The sequence below is a fragment of the Polyergus mexicanus genome, unplaced genomic scaffold, assembly GCF_030449975.1.
Source record: "Polyergus mexicanus isolate NDT 795.1 unplaced genomic scaffold, iyPolMexi1.0 SCAF_2, whole genome shotgun sequence".
NCBI lineage: Eukaryota > Metazoa > Arthropoda > Insecta > Hymenoptera > Formicidae > Polyergus > Polyergus mexicanus.
In genome coordinates, this window is record NW_027223322.1 from 10,421,937 (window position 1) to 10,446,892 (window position 24,956).

Consider the following 24,956-nt stretch of genomic DNA (forward strand, 5'->3'; position numbering starts at 1 on the left):
TGTCTCGTGCGGAATACGAGCGCGAAATGCTGGATAAGGGAGAGAAGAGGGAAGAGCGAGAAAACCGGGAAGGTGAAAAGTGAGAGAAAAGCAAAATTGCGAATGCCCGCCGTGAAGTAGCTAGTGGCCGAATGCCCGGTAAATATCTGAGCAATACGTACTTCCACCAAATGTTTCGACTTGGCTATACAATTTGACGGAAACTGAAGAAAATGTTGCACCCTCCGCGCGCGCACGCTCACCGCTGCTTGCCTGTCGTCCCATATGATTGTACGATGAAGGCGCGAGACGGCGAGCGAATCGAAGCAGTGCACGTCGTGGTACAAGGTATGTGAAATATATCGACAGACGGGGCGCGAAATCGTGTGCGAACGACGTAAGGAAAATTGCGATTTCTTAAATGAGATCTCGCCTGATTCGCGCGAAACGTCGTTTTTCTTTAACCCGCTTTGCAAAATCTGCTCAAACTAAATAAGCTATATTAACGCGGATTCGTTATTAAGAGGCAGCGATTTCTAACTAGACGAATTAAGAAGTATCGGAAAAGTGATTTTCGTACACTGCGTATACGATATAATGAAGGCATATAGCTGTACGTATTATGAGTACAAAAAAGCAATGTCTTTCTTATATATTTTTAATATTATGCAAGAAATTATAACTTTGTTATAACTACATGTAATAACGATGCCCGTGTGCAGGAATTATTTTATCAAAATTAAGAATAGAAGCAGCAAGATGTGAAATACTGAGGATTTATTCCGTGCTTTTAAAAGAAATCAACAGTCACGAGCGTTAAATGTTGTAGGACATCTTTTTTCGCACCTTTTTAACGCGATTAAAATTCTCTCTTCGAGTTTCTTCGAGGCGCAAATCAAATCATAGAAGGAATTTTTCGCCGTTTTTCGCACTGTTGCTCCACGCAGGCAGCGTTATCCTCCACCTAAGTTATCAGTCAGAAATCCCGATATTCGACGAAACTCGCGGCAGGCAGCTTCGCTCGTCGCGGAAGCCGCTCCCATTAAAGAGATGAGATTTCATCGAAGATTGCGCGTTTCCTCTCTTTCTCCCTCGTTTCTCCTTCTCTTTCTGTCTCGCACTCTGTCTTCCATGTTGGAAAAACCTTTTATGCCCGCGATTCTACTCTGTTCTGTGTGCGTCGCGCGTACAATCTTTCTCGCGTCCCTTTTTACCTGTCCCCTTTTTATCTCGCCGTCGAGAAAGCCGCGAGCGGGATTAAATACCCGCGTTAATCCGATTCGCTGTAAATGTTTTCGAGCGCGACCATCTCCGTCTCTCCCCCGTTCTCCGTCTCTCTCCCCTTCTCTCGCTTTTTCGCGCGTTCCTTCCCATCTCTTTTTCTCTCATCGTACTTTTTTTGTCGAGAGGCTTCCTCGTCGCGAGCTTGCAGACGCTTCGCACACGGGGCTTACATTTACGGGAGTGTATGCGGGCGGTTTGAAGCTCCACGTAGCAGAGGTTTGCACGATAACGTCATCGCAAGCGCAGAAGAGGAATAAGTTCGCAGGTTGAAAATGTCTCCTCCCTCACATATTATTGCTTTTCTTTTCTCCCTTCCTCCCTCCCTCTCTCTTTCTCTCTCTCTCTCTCCTCTTCACTCTTCACCCTATAATCTCGGTCGCCGTGCTAAATTTATTCATAGCCCGGCTAACCCTGTTATAGTGTATTTTACTTACCGCGAGGGCGGAAGCCGAGCAAACGGAGTCCTATGCCTCCGATGCTTTTCTAAACACACGTTATATCGATAGCATCTCAAAAAATACTAAAGTTCAGGTCAAAAAAAAAAAAAAAAAAAAAATATATATATATATATATATATATATCTAAAAAAATCTTTACAAATTTAGTCAATAAAATTAATAAAAGAAAAGTTTAGTGCAACATCTCACAATTTAAAAAAAATAAATAAATAAATAAAAATAAATAATATTTAGAATAATTTTTCAAAATTTTTGAAGAAAAGAATGATTTTTTTAAAATTACTTTTGTGCTTTGGATCCTTCTCCATATCGAGGAAACGTCATATTATTTTATCTTATAAACTGATAATTATACATCATATCTTTACCTTGGCTGGAATATGTGTTCGAGGCACGCATCTCAAGTTTTTTCGCTACGAAAGTTCAAATCAGTCGAATTCGTGTACGTTTTGTGCCTGAATCGTGACCGACTGATCCAATTGAAACCAAGGGAATCATCAATAACTTTACTCACCGTAGAGCTAACTCCCGATGACGTCACCGCATCCAATTCACGTCGAACGTAATCCCTGCAACACACGCAGCGAAAGCGGACGTTAGTCGGATTGTCGGAAATAGAAACGACGACGATGGAGTCGACGATGGACTACCATGAGAATGAAGTACGGTCAATTTTGCTAGACTGCGCGATGCGCGCACGTGATGAAAGGGACCGAGAGATCCGACAAAAATAAAAGAGTTGCTTGCGATATGCGTATCATTCGAGAAAGGGAAAACGAAACAAGAATTTAATTTGCGCTCTCGTTCATAAAACTCTTCAAAATTTCACGGATTACCCGCATGATTTAAACATCTTACGCATCTTCTTCGTCTTCTTTCATATTTTTGTGACGTTGGTAATATTTTTTAAATCGAATCCATGATCGAGATAACTGCGTTTTAATGATTTAAAAAATTATTCGTTTAAGCTTAGAAGAGATGTAAAAAAATAAGAGAAAGCTATTACTCAAGATTACTTATGTCATTACGATAACAATGCTTGTATATATACTGCATTCAATAAACACGTTTACGATTCAACGCATTTATATTACTATCATAATAAACATTTCAATGATCGTCGGTGTCCATAATGATAAACTCAACTATCAATGACCATTAATGCGCATAATACCAAACTCAACTACCGTCAACAATTTTAACGTTCGCAATAGCTGGCAAACTCGATTATCACATCTTCATTAGATGCGCATTACGCAGAATCGAAAGTTTCAGATTTATACAAACGTGCAATTTCGCAGACATAGTCAGTTTCAACAAGGTCAGCTTTCATGTTCCATATCTCTCTCACTCTTTCCCTCTCTCTTCTCTTCCTCTCGATTATCCCAAGAGGAAGGTATATTCCGTGGTATATTCCATAAGCCCGCACATACACCGGATGCCGACCCACGACGAGATCTCGTCGTCGTCGTCGTCGTCGTCATCGTCGTCGTCATCGTCGTCGTCGTCGTCACCCTCGCGAGAATGACAGCCGTGACACGTCCTGCCGTCTACACGCGCCTACATATGTATGCCGGCGCTGCGATTTGCGTGATAACGTAAACTCGCTTGTCAAAGGACCCGCCGAGCGTAACTGCAGAGGAATAAGAAGAAGAGAGAGGAAAAGAGAAAGAGAGAGAGAGAGAGAGAGAGAGAGAAAGAGCCCAAGGGCGGAACGAGAGAGAAAAAGGAAGGGAGGAAAAAGAAATATACGTCCGTGTACGATCGTTACATATGTATACGCATACGCGTGCAACGGTATATATGTATATCGTTCATCGTATACGTGTACGTGCGTACGTATGCGTAACAATCCGTGTCAGCCCGTATACTCGCTGCAACGGACATGTATTATTCAGGTTGACACTTGTGCAATGCCTAGCGCGAGAGTAGATTCCGTCCCCTTCCCACTCCCGATTATCTTCCCCTGCCCTTCCTTTACCCTTTATCATGTCCCATCCCCCGTCGGACTTGGGGCTGGCCTTGCGGCGAAATAAAAATGCGACGGGACGGGAATCCGCGACGCTACCCCGCCGTCGTCCTCGGGAAAGACATCGTCGAGACGACGACGACGAGGACGACGACAATGGCGCGCGCTTGATGCGCGGGAAGGAAATGTTATTTCTTTAGGACACTAAGTGACAGCCCGAGGGACGTTCGGAGGTATTTGCGCCCCGAACGCTACCATCGTCCGACATCCCGGGATGTCCACCGGGATGTCAGTCGGGGTGTGTGCGGGTCGCCACTTGTTCTGAGGAGCCTTTACAAAATGTAAAAATTTTATAAACTTTCAGTAGTATATATGTTATTAATCATAGTTTCTTAATTAATAATAATAAGTAAATGCATTCCTAATTAAATGTGAAATATTGAGGCAGAGTCATTGATATTTTGTTAAAATAATGTAATCAATTTGGATGGGATATTAATTTATAATTTAAATTTTTTGGCGATGTAATTGACTTCAAAGATTTAAAATGTGAGAAAAAATGGCATTTGATCAAATTTATTAGAAAGAAAAATCCATCCCGAATACGCCGAATTATTCCTAAGAAACGTAAAACGTCCTGCACAATCTCACTGTTCTTTCGAAAAGAGCTATAGATGAAGCAATAAGTTTCCCTTGAAAGGCGCTTGACGTGCGATTCCCGATATAATTCCGGATACATCCGGTTTCCGTACCTCCTGTGGTCATTACTTTTTTTCGCACAAGAAACAATATTCTACCGCTACCGGCCATTATTTGCATTGAGTAGACATTTAAGTATGCCGGTAGAAAAATGGTGGTAGAGAAAGGAGAGAAGAGACAGGGCAAGAGAGGGCGGAAGCATTAGTGGTATTGCCATACTATTACTCGCGCCCCTTCTAATAGCCCGCCCATTAAAGATAATGAACGTAAATTATGCGTAACGCGGACCGCGGTTAAAAAGGTCACTTATATCCACCGTGAAGGCAGAACCATTCTAAATTGGCTGTATAGCATTCGCGATACGTGATAATATTTCGGCCGATATACGTCGAGATAGATTTAAAATTACAGAACCTTTGTTTATATATAACCTTTGTAATAGTGACCGCGTTTTACAATTTTTATTGTTCATTAAGTTCATTTTATTCGCACAAAATGCAAGGGATAATACTCTATATCTTGTTAATATTCAAGGTTAAATATCTCTATTGGTAACACTAAACTTCGAATACATAAAAATTCTAAAGAAATATTGTCCATTATATTATAGATAATTAATATAATGCTTCATTAATAACTTCCACGATTTGATTTCCCCATCATTAGTTGGTGATTAATAGAGCACGTATGAATAATCGAATCAAATCATCGCAATTCAATGAGCGAATACGAAGGTATTCATTCATTTTTATTGAAAAATTACGATTTATATTAAATTGTTTAAGTTGTGCTTTATGATACATAATTCATAAAATAATTGTACGAAATATACAAATATAGAGTAATAATCGATAGTTATTATCAATCTTATATTTTGATATCGTATAATATATCACAAATGGTGATGCGAGCTAGTTTCGTGTTACGATATTTTACGCGATATTTTAGTCCTTACGCGAATCTGTTATCGTCCACTCGTGGCTTCCGACGAATTTCCAATCGCCGGGAAGCAGGCAGATGGGCGCAGAAACGAGGTCGTACAGATCAAATATTTCATCCACGGTTCATTTATCGCAAGGCAAATTTCGTTGTGCTCGCGATCCGCTTGTATCCGTTTCGAGCAAGTCAACTTTGCGCCATATCAGCCTCTTAAGCAACGGTTCGCCGATTAAAACGGATTTCCGCGACTTTGCGATAGCATCGTTTCGAACAAGCTCTCGATCCCCCTTCTGTCCGCTTCCGGTCGCCTCCCAATCTCCTCGAGAGAAAGCAAGAAGAAAGGTTAAACGCGATAAGATCGTCCAGAATTCCGCCTCTCGTCGGTATTCGCGCGACCACTCGTCGTACCTTTACATCCCCTCTCGAAGCCCTCTTTATCTTCTCGACCCTTGACTCCCTTCCTATATCTCTGCTGTCTAATGTTTATGCTCGATGAAACACTTCTTAAGCGCGTCTTTCGAGATTTATTTCTGTCATCTGGTTGCGCCTTCGTCGAGCGATAACGATGAACTTTACAAAATAATCGAAATAATCCGTTACAGCGGCACGATCGACTGCTTCCATTTTAGCAACTGAATGCACCCGATATATAGTCGAGTGCATTAAGTCGCTCGCTGAAGGCGAGCTAAACGCGGGGGCGCAATAATTCGCTTACCGCACTGGACCATTTAACCCTTTCAGACTCCGAATCTCGATTTACGAAAAGGAATACCTGAATTCGTGAATAGTCCCCGAGCGATTATCCAGATGATTCAACCTAATTTAAAAAAAAAAAAAAAAAAAAAAACTGTGTGCATTATTCTCTGCTTAATGTAAGAAATAATGACATTAAAAGCAGCAAATTTCTCGCGGGAGGGATAACGAGTGCATCCATCGCCGTTAACGCATCGAGCTATTCGCGTATAAAAAATTCGATTGCGTATCGTTGCACTATCATGCGTTGCGTTTCCAGCCGTACGCGTACGTGATATTCGAGATCGGACGAGCTTCAGCCGATTTTATTCGGAATCGAATAGATGGCTACATCATCAATGTGCACAACAATCCACACGTTCGCACGCTGTGTTACGAATGAAATCGAGTCGCGATTTCGTAAAATCAAGAAATCCGAAAAGACGTCAATCTCGAGGAATATATGGTACCGGATGACGCGACGGTCTCGTTGACAAACCCCATTTAATCGAGCTTGGTAAGAAAGTCGGATAGCTCGACATGGCGAGGTAATATCAAGCAAAAGGAGACGTTCGCGCGCGCGCGCAGAGCATAATTAAAACCGGCTGCTATTTACTCGGAGGTAATGAAGGAGCAAACACAGTTTGTCTCTGTTACTGGGATATCTGCCGTCACCGTCGCCATCGTTGCCGCTATCCACGTTTAGACGATACTGCGAGCAGCGTGCATCACCGTCTGGATCACCCACCGTTCCATCGTTCGCTGCAACGGACTTAGCTGCGGCAATTCCACGCGACTTCCCGACGGTCCCATCGGGATCGTAACGTTTTCGCGAAACTTTGTAGCTGTTGCGACTACTTGGCGTTAACGCTTTAAGCCTTTGCACGTATATATTTCGACCGTACACAAAGTTTGATGTCGTGCCAAGGATTATTCGCCCTTCGCGTGGATGCGTCCGACATTGTACAAGTCTCGTCGATTACACGTCAAAAAATTTATTTATAATAAATCAAGCAAATTAATTTGTGATAATTTTTGTGAAATTCTCTAATATATATATATATGTTTTTTTAAATATATTATTCAACATTATTATGATGCAATAAGTTAGCAAAATTTTTAATTCTCTCGATCATGGATATGTTCATAATTAATTTTATGTGATTTTAAAACTTTGCTTTGTATAAGAAAAAAATCCGGAAACTTGAAAAATTGCCTAGATATGAAGAATAAAAATTTAAGCTCGATTTAAACACGTATATGCATATATTGTAGATGAGGGTAGGGATACTCTCAACCTTCGAAACGAACGAAACAAGCTAGATTCACTTAATCCCTTATTCTTCGCCTAAAAGAGATTGCACTCTCAGAAAGGATTATCTGATAACGAGACAAAAAATATTCTTGACATATTTAATCGTATCGCAACCTTACGCGGTATAAAAATAAAACAATTTTAAAATTAAATCAATAATTCCTTTTCTTCTCTCTCGAATTAAATAAGATTGTCTTACTATCTTGAGACAAGAGTAACATATACAAATCTAAGCTTATATATTCTTGTATTTAGAATAACTTGGTGTTAGCTCCACAATAGTCGGCGCGAAACCGATATGCGGTGACGTTACTAGGCATTTTATTCTAGATTTAAGAATTTTCCATTTAAGATTAAAATATTCCTTTTTCGATAATAAATATGATTGTCGCTATGTCGATCCTATTTTATGATAGATTGAAGAGTAATAGCATTAGATCCGGAAATCTTTTCTGTGGGTGTCATATCGACTGGAAGGAATAATGTTATTTTTATTAGACGCGGTTTGCTTTCCCTAATAAGAATCGCTCTCGAGTGAGTAGCAGACAATATCTTCCATCACCAATCCTATTCCCGCATCAATTTTAATCTGTCTGTAAATGGTAGCGATCGACGAAACACAGGATAATCGCAAACAAACGATGTGTGCGGATGATTATGCACAAAAAAAAACTTGACTTAACAGCAGGAATATTGATTAAACGTATCAAATGCGTAAAACTGAATACATAACGTGATTTATATGCACACGATAAATAAAGGAGATAAATATATTCAACAATTAATTGCGGAACAGTCCTGCGTTAAATAATTAATATATGTTTAGAGAATAATATATTTTACACGCTTGAATCTCTTAAAACTTCACATTAAATTTTAATCGTATAAATCTTTATTATATTTATGCTTAAAATCTTATTTATAAAAAAAAAAAAAAAAAAATCTTTACTTTTAGAAAAAATAGTTCTAATATAGTATATAATAATAAGATATCACAAAAAGAATTTAATTTATAAAAGGAGCGAATTTATCGTGCTTACATGCAAATTTGATGACGTAACTAGAAATTAACTAGCCGATCGTCCATAATCAAATTAATAGCCGTCGTGTTCGCAATGAAACGTCATTAACGCGTATACGTTAACGTACGTGCACATTAATACAGTGACGTATATATCGCGCTATGTATGTGCGTATGTGTGTGTGTTCTACGAGACGGAATTTGAGCGACCGCAGAGCCGCAGGTTCGACGGCTCTAACGGAGAGCCAAAGTTGGCTCGAAGCGAGACAATTGGACGACGGCCATCGTCTTGAACGACAGCGCAGATGTGGCAAAAATATTCACAATTACGCCCCGCTTAACGCCGTCATCGCGTGAATAATAGACGCCTCCTCGGCCTCCCCGACCACGCACGCACCCTCCCGTTCTGGTCCCCATTTCGCCATTACGTCGCTTTTTCGTTCGTCCGGTCGCGGGGCCTCTTCTAAGAAACCCAGCCGCTCTAGAAATTGGCACAAGGTTCCGCCATACGTCGGCCAGCTTATACGTCGCGCTTACTCGCCACACGAATTTTTCTATTTTCACGCATCGACCGAAAGACCGACTCACCGACCGGAGCTCCATTCCGGAGCAAAATTCGTCACATCGCTTTTTGCAACGTGCACTACCCGCGCGCGCCTGTATATTTAATGCATTTTCTAGATGTTATCCAATTTGCATCTTATCCTAAAATTTATGCGTAATATAAATCATTCGAAACGATTATGTATGTTTTATTTCTGGCGAAATATAGATATTATAGGTATATGTGAAAATTTATTAGATATACTGGAAAATACGATCGAATAAAAAAAATTAATATATCCTCATCTCTTACATAATAAAAATAAATAAGCAAATAAAGAATAAAATGCAGATATAGATTCGTATCTTTAAACTTGTATGTATAATACAAAAATTATATATGGTTTATTAGTCTAAAATAACACTCGTTCTTAATTAATTTATACGTATAAATGTCTTTTATACAAGATACTCTTAGTTAGTTTTCGACGAATGGCAATTCATGTTGCTTATCTATATCATGCGACTAGTGTACGCGTTTTCGTATACACAAACTGTGTACAATCCTGGAAAAGAAAAATACGACCGTTCAAAAAGCAAATGCCAATTTCGCGCGCAGTCGGAAACGACGAATCATCGTCGCGGGCGCTATTCGATCAGAGATTCGGCGAAATTTCGCGGCCAAACCATTATCGGAAAGCGCTCGTTTTAAAATATACCGGCGACGTGTAATATTTGCAATTCCGACGAGGAGGAGCCGCGGAATTTGCTATTCGTCGGGGAGCGCTGAGAGTGCCGGACGATCGCGAGTTGCATAAACACACTCGGACGAAGCGCAGCTGCAGCTGCAGTCAACGAGTGATCGTACGTGACTCTCTATACGCGGGCGATCGTTAAGCTTCGTCCCGAATCGGTCGTTATTTCCGATCGAACGAAACGACAAATCATTATAGACGATGCTAACGCGGTGTTCGACAGTTAGCGAGCGATTTTTATGTCGCGCGACCGCTCGCAAAAATTTTATAACAACGTTCGATCGATCACAGCATTACGTTAACGCTGATAAGATACAGTATATTGTGTATCTAAATAAATTTTTTTTAAACAAATAAAATTAAATAAATATATATATACATATATATAAATGTATATATGTATATATTATAACTTGATTATATATTTTATAACTTCAATATATCGTATTTATTTTACAAATCAACGTTGTATACTAAAATTCCGTCATTATCGATGAGTTTTAAATTATTTTTTTATCTTAACATCAAAATAATGTGGATTGGCAAATAAATATGTATCATAGATCTATTGCCTTGAAATAGCTAGGATAGATTAATGCAAATATTTTAGTCGCACATTGTGGAGTTTAATTAGACGACAAAATATTAATTACAACCAGTTTAAAATTTATAAAAAGTTCTCACTCGCAAACATAAATTTAAAAAATTATGGAAAATATTTCACAATTTTATATTATGTTTCACATAATACCTACATCAGTTTTCTTATTTTAAACTATCCATATTCATTTTTGATCAATGAACAACTTAACTTAAATAAGTTTATACATATATGGTATAAGTTGAAACAAAATAAAATGATACAAGATTCAATGTGTCTGGCTAAAATATTGAGTTAAATACAATCCGTTCGTATTTTAATTGTTATTAAATTAATTTTTTTAACGTAAAATAATAAAAAATAAAGTAACAGTAATTTTTGTTTTTGATATACGACGCTTATTTCTATAAAAATGTAATCAAATAAAATTGTATAAAAATTAGAAATTGGTCTAAACATGCTAATAGTAGATATTGCATATTATATCAATCTTCTTTATTTTTTGTTTTATAAATCACAATCTACATCCATTTCTATGTATTAGATTTTCCGAAATAAATAACAAAATCTTTTTAGAGCTGTTTAAAAAATCCCATCGCGAGTTTTAATAGACGAGAAATATTTTTTCCAGCGGATTATGTACTTACTGTTAAATCCAAATACTTTTCTCTCTCTCTCTCTCTCTCTCTCTCTCTCTCTCTCTCTCTCTGTTTAACGAATTTTGTTCTACCGCTATATTCGACATTGTTCTAAAGCTATATTCGACATGAATTTGCACTTTTTCTCTGGATATTTGTCTTTCTCTTTCGCACATCAAAATGTCCGAAATTGATCAATGGCCAAAAGCAGTCAGATACCATTCGAAAATGGGAATCTTGCTCTTTTTTATCTTTTCTGTTTTTTTTTTCAATCCGTATTCACAACTATTAATTTATTTGTATATACCTCGCTTTTCTCTTCCATTTCTCACGTGACTTCTTAAGTTAATACAGTATGAACAATCAACAATGTCATTTTATTTATTTTTCTCACCGTGGTTCCATTTTTTAATATTTACCATCAATAATAATTCGATTCTGACGCGAGAATAAAAATAAAATCTTTTCGCTCTATTTAACTCCACTAAAATATACGTTTTCTGATATTATTAAAGGCGCACCACAGTCTACGACTCTACTTCAGTTACATTTAGTTTTTTCTTCGATTTTCTTTTTAAAAGGTGAAAGAAGGGAGACTTGTCCGACGGAGCTATGTGTTAAAGTGAAAAATAGAAGAGAAAAAGTTTACATAACGAGAAAATAGTCAATATTTGATCCGTCAACATTATTTCACGTAGAAGAGACATTTAAGAAAATAAAAATAATTTTAGATTCTCCGTAACGCAAATTTTTTGAATTAAATGTAATTTATTTTATACAGTACTTGATGTTATGATAGTATTGAACTTTCTCACGCAATGTAAATTTAAACAAACAAAAGCATACGCGGAAATATCGTCGCCGTTGCGATAGCAACAAAATGGCGTCAATATGTAGAAATATGCATTTCCAGTGTATGATAAAAGCCCGATGCAAATTTAAGGCATTGCGGTGGTTGTGCGATTTTTCTCTTTTTTTTTTTCCAAAAACCACAGAACCATGTTGAAATTTACACAACACGTTTTAGCGTTGAATATCGATCGATCCCTATCCGGAATCTCTTGGAGAGCTTTTATACGATATTTTATTTCCGATAGAGAATGTAATACCGAACTACTAACGAGACTCGGCGACATCGAGCCAAGCGTGTTTCGGTTGCAGGTGAAACAACCGAAACCAATAATTGGTGAACATAACACCGAAAGAGCTCAATCGTGTATCGAGCGTATTACGCGGAAAAAATAAGGGGTAAACTAATAGCTACCTATTATCCCGGGATAGAATATTATTCGCGCAATGTAATTATTGCTTAACACTTCCAAATATTGATCATGCACATATTAAAATATTTCCGCATATTTTTCGTACACTCTAATATCCGTAATGTTATACGAGAATATGAAAAATTTCTACAAAATTTATTCTTTACAATTTTCAATTTCAAAGAGTTTCTGATACATAGACGGAAAGACGTTAGGGCAAAATTATTTCAACGTGAAAATATGCGTAGAAAGATAAGGAAGGAGAGAGAGAAAGAGAAAGAGGGACATTTTGTCTCTCGCTATAGATAGAAAATACGCCAATGATAGTCGAATACCGACTATTCGCGAGATAGGCGGAACGCCGATGTATTTCAATAAAGTACGGTGTGCATTCCGAAATCGACAAGCAGTTTATGCGCCTTCAACGAATAGCGCGGCGCGATAGAATACGTATATAGCGTCGGATGTGCAATGTGCACGCAACATGCTTTTCTCAGACCGCCTGTGTTCGAATATCGCCGCTCCGTCCGTTCGATCGTGGCCGCGGCGAGAAATTCGCATGCGGAGACCGCGAGAAAAATAGCGTCCGGGAAAATAAGATATTCCCGCGACTCGCCGCCGCGGAAAATGGAATGTTCAGCGCATCGACCACGCTCGCTTCTCGCGAAACAGCAAATCTAAAATGCTATGCGCGGCCTCCCCATGTTATGCAGAATCCACACAAGATGAGAGAAAGCGATATTTTATACGCGTATATTATATTTTCTTAGAAATATAGCTATACAGCTGATCTTTCAATTATCGACGTCGCTTGTACGTCTTCAACTCTTACGTGCACGGTATCGAAGAAAATTAATATCTATATTTTTCTATTCATCTAATCTATCTTTGAAAGTGCAAATTTCGCTGCTATAACTTTCTTTTCATCGGAGATGCGATATTATGTTCTCAGCTAATCGATATCATCGACGTCTCTCTCGCCGCTTGTCGATTTACGACGTCCCTCCCTGTTTTTCCCCTTTGAGCATACAAATTTTGACTTGTGCGCAATTTCCGACAAATCCGCACGACATCTGCTTTTTATTGTTCGTCGCGCTTTACAACGTCGTGACAAAATTTTGCCACCACCATCTCCGATGATAAATAAAAGGCATCGTTGTCTAAATGTTCCTATCTCGACCTTAGAATGCGGTATACGTAATATAATATGCCGTCGATGGCAACAATTTTTCCTCAAGTTTTCTCGAAAATTGTAAAAATGAATAAAAGAATATTTTAAAATGTTCGTTTTTAATCCGCTTGTGCTTATATGCACGATATTGTTTAATTATGAATATAATTACGTTGCGCGCAAATTTCGTAGCAAAATATATCATTGACGTTGAAAAAAAAAAAAGAAAAAAAAACAAGATTAATTAAAGAAAATATTCAAATTATTATAAAATATCAATTTTTATTTCTCGCCAATATATCGATAGTTAGATTATGTTTGCGAAATATTACATCAAAATATACGTGCAACCGAATTACATTAAAATCGTGACGTATGCTATTACGCATACACGCAACGTTGCGATGTATGTATACGGAAAGAATCCGGTATTATGGTACACATAGCGAGCGTAATCGGATAAACAGTACCCCTCCATTATTATTGCAAAATCAATAAAACAGCCCCGTTACGTTATTACTATTATGACGTTCGACAAATCGCATTAACATTCGGAGTCGCATACAGAACGAAACAAGCTCGTGCATCTCGCATTGTTCGTTACGTTTTCAATAAAGACCCGGCAACATGTACTATATTCTTTTTTTTTCACAATCTTACACAAACGAGTGTCCAAATATAAATTTACCGGTATTCTGACAACATCCTTATGTAATGCGAGAATGTTGAAAAACACTATAACGTGATCAACTGTAAATATATACGAGATTATCTCTCTGAGTAAACCTGTGCAAAATCCTCGAAGTATATGAGCTCAAAGTACCGGCAAACTTGGATTTATCTGTATTCGGATAATATTAAAGCCGTGAAGTGCACAGCAAAACGGATTTGCTTTTGACATTATATACAAGATTCCAGTGTCGTGGTTTCTCTTAAAATAAATTAAATACATAAAATATATATATATATATATATATATATATATATATATATATATTCTGTATTAGACGTAAAATAATGTATCATCCTCGCAGCACTAATCAAATCTTTATGCGAAAGAGTTTTTAACTTAGTAGACTAGTTTGATTTCGTGTTTTACGTCTTGGAAAGTGGAAAAGACGCCTTGCAGACACTTTCGCGACGAATCTTTTCCCGGGGGTGTGTCACACCCCCCCCCCCTCGAGGGAACGCGTCGGGTTGCGAATGCTCGACAGGATTAGTCGGTGGTAAAAACTGGAAGCAGCGGGGTCGCGCCATAGCATGAAGGTATATAGCCTGTGTTTCTGTTGCACGAGATGGAACGAGCCATCGCGGCTTCTCACGAGCAGCTTTGCCTCGTCGAGTAACGCACATATACACGCGCGCGCGAATACGCACACGCGCACGTGCGGCTGAAACGGCCGCTCTAGATAGCACCTGTTAGCCTTACTCCGACATTACGAACCCCTCGCCCCGCCGCCCCGTTTCCATTCGGCGGCGCCCTAACTACTCGCGCGCGTCGCTTTTACATATGATTCCCCAAACCCTTCTCTCTTATACGAGCCTTCCACGAGGGAGAACAAAATTTCAACATTTAAAGCAGCGAATTGCGATTCCGAGACGCGCACGTGCATGGAGTATTCATTTAGGAATATTGTCCCCATAAGAGCGAGGATACGCGCCATCTTTAGTTTTCTTATCGTCATCGTGGAATCCCATTAAGCAAACGCGTACTCTGCGATTACAATTACGTTAGATGGAATATCCTATAACGTTGCAGGTAATCTCGTTTTAGTAAGAGAAATATTAATTGCAAAATATTAATTATAAATTACAGTTGCTAAGAGATCAAATATAGAAATGTTTTTATTTGATATAGATTTTTAGAAATATTTGAGAGATAGCAAATATTCTGAAAATATCTATAATAACTATTTTACGTACAATGTAACATGATCGAAAACCGTAACTGCTTAAAGGTAAATTTATTATTATACGACACTTGAAGCGAATGAAAATGTCTATCAAGATATCAAATGCGCTACGATATGGCTAATATAAAATAATTCGCAATAATCTTAAAAACCGGTGGACGCGCGGAAGAGCGCTGCTTTTATGGATCATCTCCTGTCCGTCATCCTTAATACAGAGAGTTTCGCACACAACTCCGGTATGTGTGATGTATTGTATATGTAATCCCAAACTTCTCTCTGCCATGGATATAAACGAAATTACCAGCCGCTCATGCCGCTGTTCTCTGGAACACCTCCGTACGAACAAAGCACGTTGAAAATTAGTTCTTTGTATGCCTGTGAATTATCGGGCTTATCAGCCACCGTCGAGTATAGGCAAATCGATAGCGTAGATGCAGCAGTGAGTGATCGTTTAAGAAAGTTTGTTAGATAATTCAATGTTCTTTTGTTAAATAAAATTAGTTTCACCAAATATATTCCTCTCTTAGCAATCAATTAAAGTTTGATATATTAAATCAATTACTAATAAAACAATAAAACCATTGTATAATGAACGTTACACGTTCGATAATTAATTATTGTCATTTATAAGTAATTTTTTAGTTTGAAATTGATAGTAGTGTCCTGTTTTTTAGAAAAGGCTTCTATAACAATATATGTATATTATCTCGTAGAATTTTATGTTATAAAACCTAAATTCACCGCGCCAATCAAATCAGTATGCATCGTATTCACACCCACAGAAAAGATTTCCGGATCTAATGCTATTACTCTTCAATCTATCATAAAATAGGATCGACATAGCGACAATCATATTTATTATTGAAAAAGAAATATTTTAATATTAAATGGAAAATTCTTAAATCTAGAATAAAATGCCTAGTAACGTCACCGCATATCGGTTTCGCGCCGACTATTGTGGCGCTAACATCAAGTTATTCTAAATGCAAGAATATATAAGCTTAGATTTGTATATATTACTCTTGTCTCAAGATAGTAAGACAATCTTATTTAATTCGAGAGAGAAGAAAAGGAATTATTGATTTAATTTTAAAATTGTTTTATTTTTATACCGCGTAAGGTTGCGATACGATTAAATACGTCAAGAATATTTTTTGTCTCGTTATCAGAAATCCTTTCTGAGAGTGCATGTTGCAGCTATAAACATTCCACGTACGGCTTTTATGTATCGAATATTTACGCGAAAATTAGACAAGCAGAAGTATCGAATCTGAAAAAACGTAATGATCTGGGCGAATTCACCGAGCGTGCAAATATAGAAAAACATTACACGTATATCGAGCACCCGCGATCAATTTTAAAGGAAATATTTTATATCCGCAAAAACAGTCATAGCAATAATTGGGCAATATATAAAATTAAAACAGCGTCGAAACGATGTCTCACGATACAGCGCGTTTATTGTTTATCGCGTAGTGAAATTTTACAAATTAAATTTAAATCGCAGCTTTTGCCGTTCCCCCCGCGGCACAAGAGAAATTCATATCGTCGAGTAATATTATATATATATATATATATATATATATATATATATATATATATATATGTATATATATACGTTCCATGAGTATCACTGTCGGATTTTTCCCGACTTCTCGCGAGTCTCTCGAGCATCGCCCGATGCGAATGTTTAACGAAACGCATTCATATGCCATGAATGTTCGCGAAGCATCAAGGTTTTTCCACGATTCGTACGTCAGAAAGGAGTGATTCTCTGATATCCGAATATTCGCTAACGATTTTTATACGCCGAAAGAGCACAAAGTCTTTCCTATTGTACACATCTCGTTTCAGCCATTCGACGAAAGAAAAGCGGCGCAAAACTTGTCGACTTTGTCGTGGAAACACGCTTGAGAGGTACGGAATTTTCGATCTTGAGCGTCTAGAGTGGCAGTTTTGTCCGTCTCTTTCTTTTTTCCTCGCGTGCCGAGGGCGCGATATCTTTCAATTTCCCGACGATGCGTATGAGGTATGGAGCTTTACGAGGATTCGAGAGTGCCAACGCGGCAAATCGATATGCGACCTCGAACCTCGGGGCTCGGCGAACGAATCCGAACAAAATAACCGAGAGAACGAGACGGAAGGAGCGCGGCGGGAAGAGAAGAAGCGGAGAAAAAGAGATGGGAAAGCTTTATATTCGCGTCGGAAAAAAAGATCTTCCTTAGAATCCGTGAAAATGGCGGAACAGGTAGGTAGGTAGGTAGATATATACGCAAATAGGCGCTCGCTCGCAACCAAGCAGGCGAAGCAGGCACACAAAAGCGGCGAAAGGGCGCACAGCGAATGCGAAATTTTCCGCGGATTAGTCGGATAAACGAAATGTGTCAGATTTTTCGCCGCGCCGCGGAGAGTACGCTATTCTCCGTTTATTATTTCCTTTATTTCATCGTACCCCGTCTGACGCGTCGGTGATGGGGAAAAAAAAATAAAATCGCTCGCTGCAAGAGACGTGAATACGCGTTCGATATTCCACGAATAAGTTAATACGAAGCGAATGTTAGCGAAACCATAGCCTGTTTCCGCATTGGAAGATTTTGTTGTGCAATTTTTCGACAGAACGATCGTAATAATTACACTATAAAAGCTCCAAATTTAAGATCTTTTAACGGATTTTATGAGAAATATATAAAAAATTATTTACATGTGACTTATCTATATACTGTAACGCGCAAAAAGATCACAGGATGCAGTTATAGGATATAGTTTGGAAAAAAACAGAGCAACAATTCTTTCAAAAATAAATCGTTATCCGTCGTGGTTTTAGCGCCTCGATTGTTCTCGTATTTCATCGGCGCGAAAGCGAGAAGAGATTCGCGTTATTCATAATTACAAACGCGAGTCCAGCGTAATACCGGAAGGGACGATCTCTCGGCAGTGCATCTAACGTCCGCCGCGATAAAACTGGTCGTTATTGATACCGAATGTGCGAAACGCAGGTAAAGGGAGGAAGAGGAAAGGAGGCATAATCCGCGCACAGGGGCTAGTAGCGAGGGTGTCGACGATAAAGGGATCAGGTCGGTTTTTACGAGCGCTTTCTCGTTCGAGCCTGCGGGCCCCCATGTGCAGTCGACCTTAAGTTTTCGCGGGATAGAAACCGCGAACGACGAGCACGGACCATCCCTTTTACCATCATCCTCTTCCAACCACTTTAACTCTTTCTCCGTCGACGGACGAAAACGTCTCGTTCGATAACTGCAATCGTTGTATCCGGGAAAACGCTCTCGACATCGGAATCCGCTTGAAGAGACCGCCGGGAAATACCGAGAGCGCACAATTTAATGACATCGCGTAATGGTTTTCACGTGCCTTGAGATTGAGCGTGATGACACTTTGATACAATTTGCGAGAAGGAAGGAGAAAAACAGAGAGAACATTGCATTTGTTTTCCAAGTCTAATAAATTTTATGTACGTATGTAATAACGTGTATATAATTAAATTCAATCTAATACAAATAAGCGATACATTGTAACGTACAGCGGATAGCGCGATAGCGAGTGAGCTCAATGTAAGCCGCGACAAATTATTTCCCGACGCTTTTTAAAGACGATCGTCATCTTTAACGATCCGCCTTGCCTCTACATTAGCCCCCGGTCGTAAGTCGCGCTTACTGCCCGCGAGCCACAATCGCGATATATCAGCGTTATCGCGCCGGCGGGACGAGCACGTAAAAATTCTTACTATTAAACGGAATCACAGATATCGAGGAAACCGGATCATCTAAAATCAACCACCCCGCTACTCTCTTCTCATTCGCTCCCGGTATAAATCGCTCCTTTCCACGGAGGAGAACGACCGAACTTGGTTCGTTGGTCTCGACCGCGCGGTTGCCGACTCCAGAAGAGGAAAGAAATTGTCTCCCGCGTTCCCAAATACGAAGAAAGAGACGACGGACCAAAGGGAAAAGGGGATAGCGCGGATGCGTATTACCGGAGAAAAGCGCGAAAGCTCGCTCGCATACTTTCGCCTCACTGCAAATAAAGGCTCGCTTCTGCCCCCGTTATCTCAGGCGTATAATCTAAAGCGACCCGTAAAATCGTCTATACACACACAGTTGTATATATATACAAACGTACATTTTACATATATGTGTGTGTGTGTGTGTGTGTGTGTACCGGAAGAGGACGAATACCGGAGGACGAGTACGTGTTTCGTGTGGTTATGTACCGTTCCTCGTGCTACACACCGCCGATAAATATGGCAAGACACGTATTCGCGAAGAACATGTTCGCCGTGACTAGCGATTATATAAAAGGCTACGCTAACGAGGTATCTGTAGTACTCAAAACTCTCGTTTTCTTTGCACTTTAGGGACGAGAATAATAATTGTAACAATAATATTGAATTCGGGTGAACAAAATTTACATATTATACTGTATTACAATGTAATAGGAACGATCTATCGCAGATTGATTCATATTTTTTACAATGACTAACAAGATTTTCGCGGAAAGATATATTTAGGTCATTAAAATGTTTAAGTATCGAATCGTCACACGTGACATGTACAATACATAAAATATACGAATAAATATTTCAGCTATGTACTAGGCGATTTTTAAGTATATAAGTAGTCTCCCTTGACATTCTTATAATCTAGTATTAATTTTTCAGCAACAGCTGTGCGCGTGAAATAATTTACCCACTTGTAACACTTGTGAGATTCAATTTAGAATGCAAGAAAAAATTAATTTGCTTCCTTCTAAACTTCCTTCACTATGAACAAGTGCACCGTAGGGATAGTAAAAGATAAAGGCAATGTGAGAGAAGAGTCGCACGGAAAGGTACCTATATACGGCCAGGACATGTCCACCGGATGCCATCGTTGAGTTTTATCGTACGTATGCGCAGCGAATATGCAGCGCGGATGAATATATTCGAGACACGTAGGAAACCTCCTCTACTTAACTATCCATTAAATACGACCGCCGTTCGCTACATGGCACCGGCACCAAATCCAGAGTAATCTAGGGAAAATATCGTGGTAAAAAAGTAGAGCGTACCGATCAATATCCGTATATATACGCGAACAAGGATGGAATATAATATTTGCTAGAATTCAGGGCGAGATGCTGTCGAGGCGACTTTCAACCTTCTATTACTTATAAAGTACACGAGCCACCTGCATTTTTAATTAATTCACCTACGCAATTTTATTTACACGAGATATTTCTTCCTTCTTTACCAGAAAGAAAATTTGCCGCGATAAGGAATTAATATGCATTTTGAAGAAGATACGCCGGGGTTCGCGTAAAAGAAGCGAACGGTAAAACAACGGACGTTGGCGCGCTATTTCGAGATAAATTCATTCGAATTAATTGCTTTCACACCCCCGCCTACCGCCCATCGGTTGCGTCGTTGCCACTTTGTTCCGCCTCTCGAATAAATAATTTCGTTAATGTGTAATTTAAATAAGCGCACGCGCGCCGCGGAAGCCTTTTAAATTGTATCGCGTGTCGCTCTCGTTCTCGTACCGAATTTATCAAAATTAATTAATTTCCTATGAATATGTAACGCGGCGCATTGTAAACAAGCGCGGGATGCGCCCTCCTGTCGGACGCATTTAATCAATAGCGCTCGCATTAAGCGTGTCAATTATCGACGAGGTATCGACAACTATTTCAGGACTACCCGAGGCGATTAATTATCAATCAAAGTGCGGTTACCGCGATGCGGGATGGGCCTACCCCTACAGTTAATGCAGTGCATGGTGTAACGAGAGAAGGATCTATCAGTTTTCTGCATCGGTGATCGGGGGAAGCTGCTACGAATCGGCTTTCTGATCTACGATCCATAAAAAATTATAAGAATTATCGTTCGAGGTACGCGAGATTACGAGTAGACGGGTATATCGATGTCGATGACAAATTAGCCGGCCCCGTCGATTAAACGACCCTTTTCCTACCTCGACGCAAATTACCTCGTTAATCTGATATTAAATCATAGTATAAACGATCGCGATTCTTTTTTCCAGTTTCTTTCGCCTAAAAGAGAGTAATAATTTTACGAGATAATGGATATGTCCCAACGAAATTCTTTACGCAATAAAATAATAGACGAGCGAAAAGACATGTCTTTTTATGTGTCAGCGTTAAACGTCAATAGTAAAACAAAATTCTAATCAATTTGTCACAAATACGATAGATAAAAATCATTCTCAATCGAATTTCCTAAATGTAGAAAAAAAAATAAAACCGCAAAATTTAAGTTCACTTTTAGATATATTATATTTTAAAAACAAAACAGCGAATTTTCTTTTTCTCTTATTCGTTATGTAAAAAGATTTGAGCTGGCAACGTGAATAAAAATTCTTTATTGCGTTAATCCTTCAAAATATAGAGTTTAATTTTAATTTATGGTAATGTATATTATTTAATATCAATACAATTAATCGATCCATAGCTATCGAGAAAGGAGAGAGAGAAAAAAACATATGTTTCACGCGTACAATATTCATCTTTTTTTCTCTGTTCAATTAACGGCGCATAATAAAAAGTTAACTTGCCAGATAAATCTATATTTTCATTTTTTTCTCGAGACGCGTGTGTGAGAATCGATCGATATAGCTGTCCATATCTAAGTCGCGATTTTTTCTCTCTCTCGCGACTTGAGGTTAGCTGTCATCGTCTAACGTTAATCAATGCAACTCTATCTCGTTCCTGCTTCCTTGCTTTTTAAAAGGCAACGCAAAGTCGTTCCGACGTGATCACGAGAGCATAATCATCGTGAAAATCGAAGCTCAAAGATCGAAGATGCTCTCCGTACCGCCGTTATGAGACGGAAGCTTATTAGTCGGCTGATTAATTATCGTTCAGCCGGCAGACTCGCTCGGGGGAAACACGAGTGTCGTAAAGCGTCGTCTTCTGACGGCCAGCGCCGGCTTCTTTGAACGAAGCGAGCGAGTACATATACCAGGCGAGGGGTACATATACCAACGCGAACTTTCTTACGCGATTAACTTGCTTGGAAAGTCCTACGGAAAGTCTCGAGCAACGAGGCACTTTGCGGAAATGTCTTTCGAGAAAATTCGCATTCACGGACGACGACATTGAAGACGTAGAAGCAGAGAATGAAAGAGAGAAAGGAAAGAGAACGAGGGAGAAAACGCGGACAACGCGAACTTCGCTCGTAAACATTTCCCCTTGACGAACAGACTAAACGTGCTTTTTTTTTATTGTCCTTCTTGCCGCGCTAATTGCATCCGTTCTTTGAAGTCAAGTTTGCGAATGGCCGCGTATAATCACTTACGGGAAAAAGGAAGAGCGGTGAATGATATAAGCAAGAACGGGAGACAAAGAGAGTCAAGATGAGCGAAAGGTAAGAGAGAACGACGACGAGAAAATGGAGTGGCGGAAGAGAGAGTGTAAAGTTACCGGGTCGGACACGAGGCGCGACAGGAGGATACAGACGTGTATTGGCACAATCAGTCAGCAGCACGTTACCACTCGTCAAACTGATTGCAACCTAAGAGCGCACGTAGCTACGCGCGCACGCACTTTGCCCGCACATCGCGAATTCACAGACCGCGACTACGTAAGATGAAGGAAATTTCTCGCGATAATAAAGCAGAACTTGGATCGTAAATTTGATCAAATTAGCGCGTCTTCTCGCTCCTGTATCGATATGACGGCAGACGTGACGAGAATACTATCGCCGATAGTTGCAGTTTTAACTGCAGAGGAATCGCTTGTCGAACCGAAACTAGCAGAAGAGCGGAGCTGATTGTTATAGAATCCTTTCCGGATGCGGTAGACAAATCTCTTCTTGATATTTTTATAACAATAACGACATGCATGCGCGTCGACAGGCACTGTGATTGAAAAAATTGCATCCTGATAGAACAAAAACACATGGCGAAAATAAAACGCGGAACAGAATAAAACAAAATTGTTATGATGCCTGGTAACTGAAAAACACGCTGACCGTTCGATTCGTTACGCCGGAATCAATCTATTAACACAGTTTATTGTGTCTAAAGAAAAAAAAATACAATCTATCATCTTTTTCCTTTATGAATATATCCGTAGCCCACAACTAACTAAAAAAACAATGATGATTTTCAGACAAGTGTTATTTTTGAAAAATGAATGGAAAGATGCAAATATTTTTCGCGGTGAATTTTATAAAGTTTAAGCTATTGCATAGAAATTAATAACACGGTCAAGAAGATATCATACACTTAAAGCTAAGAAGCGTGACTAAATTCTCTCCGTTGGATTTTTTTCCAAAATATTCAACGAAATTCCGCCACTCACGCAACCGTTACGGTCATTATTCCTGGGAAACTTTCGTTTCACGAGTAATTTCACCGGAATTAATGGCACATCACCGAACGACCGTCCGTTTCCAGAATTCAAGATCTCTTCGAGAGAACGCGCGCGCACAGCAGGGTCGATTATAATTCGTCATTCCGACGACGCTTATCATTACACTGCGAAGGGAAATATTACCTGATTAGAGCGAATTCTGTCTGTTATGCCGAGCGTAGCGCGCAGAATCGTAGAGTAATGTACCAATTAACCCTTTGCGCCTCAAGAAAATTTCAAGGAAGAGAGAGATGAATATGTTAAATATTTCTTCTTTGATTTAAAAAAAAAAAAAAAAAAAAAAAAAAATTGTCTTTATCATTCTTGCTTACAACATAATAAATAGAATGTTGTGTCTAAAATTCAAAAGTATAGTTTACAAATAGTAATTAGTTCTTTTTCAGAAAAGCGTGTGTAGTATTAGAAATCACAATGCGTTGAATCTATTTCGATGTAAAAAAAAAAAACAGCAAAAGTACCGTAACATGAATAATTTCTCTAATTCGTCTAGCGAATACAAAGCTAATATGTTGCGAAAATTAGCAAAATAGTACAAGTTCGCGTTATAATGCATTTTGTATATGAAATCATTACATACACTCATATACGTACAAAGAGATACATATGATTACAGTCTACAGTTATAGAAAACTCTATAGCTATAAGTGGAAAGTGGTATATTTGAAAAGAAATATGAAAAAAAAATTTCGATCCGTACATTAGTACCACGTCGCTCGAATAAAAGTTGAGAGCTCTCTTTAGATCCTGCGATCGTTATAATTCGTTTCGCTATTTGCTACGCTAAATGAATATTAATACGAGCAATGGCGAGTATATTAAAATTGAAAAGACAGCTTTATGGCATAGAATATGTCGACATGTCCAGATAGAAGAGAAGATTGCGTTAGAATGTTTCATCGATCGCGGTCGAAATATGGTGAGGAAAGAGAGGGAATTTATTTTTCCCTGGCGAGGATAAATGTGCGCGTGCAGGTAAATCAATTTCCTGACTCGCGCCGAAACCTGCTCGAGACAGGACGAGTCGTTACGCTTTTTATAACATTTTTCCAAGTCAATTTCCTTTCGCCCATCGACGAGAACCTAAGGTTCCTCTTGAAGAAGAGAGAAAGAAACGAAGAGATACATTTTCACAATCGCGGATACAATTTTAACCCTTTAAAAAATAATTTCAAATTCTCACAAAAAAAAAAAAAAAAAAGAATTAATTCATAAAAACTTGGAAAATATTCATCTCCTTTTGCTTCAAAGACTCTTATATCCATAACACTTGAATAAGAACAAAAAGAACAGAA

The 24,956-nt window shown here is 38.9% G+C and overlaps 1 protein-coding gene across 1 annotated transcript in view; it reads right to left on the minus strand.

Moving 5' to 3' along the window:
* LOC138941807 (zinc finger protein 541) overlaps positions 1–24,956 on the minus strand; it is a 356,780-nt gene that overhangs the window by 291,183 nt on the left and 40,641 nt on the right. Inside the window, exon 2 of the mRNA XM_070311688.1 lies at positions 2,236–2,290. The gene's annotated coding sequence lies outside the window, so the exon portion shown is untranslated. The remainder of the gene's footprint in view (positions 1–2,235; positions 2,291–24,956) is intronic.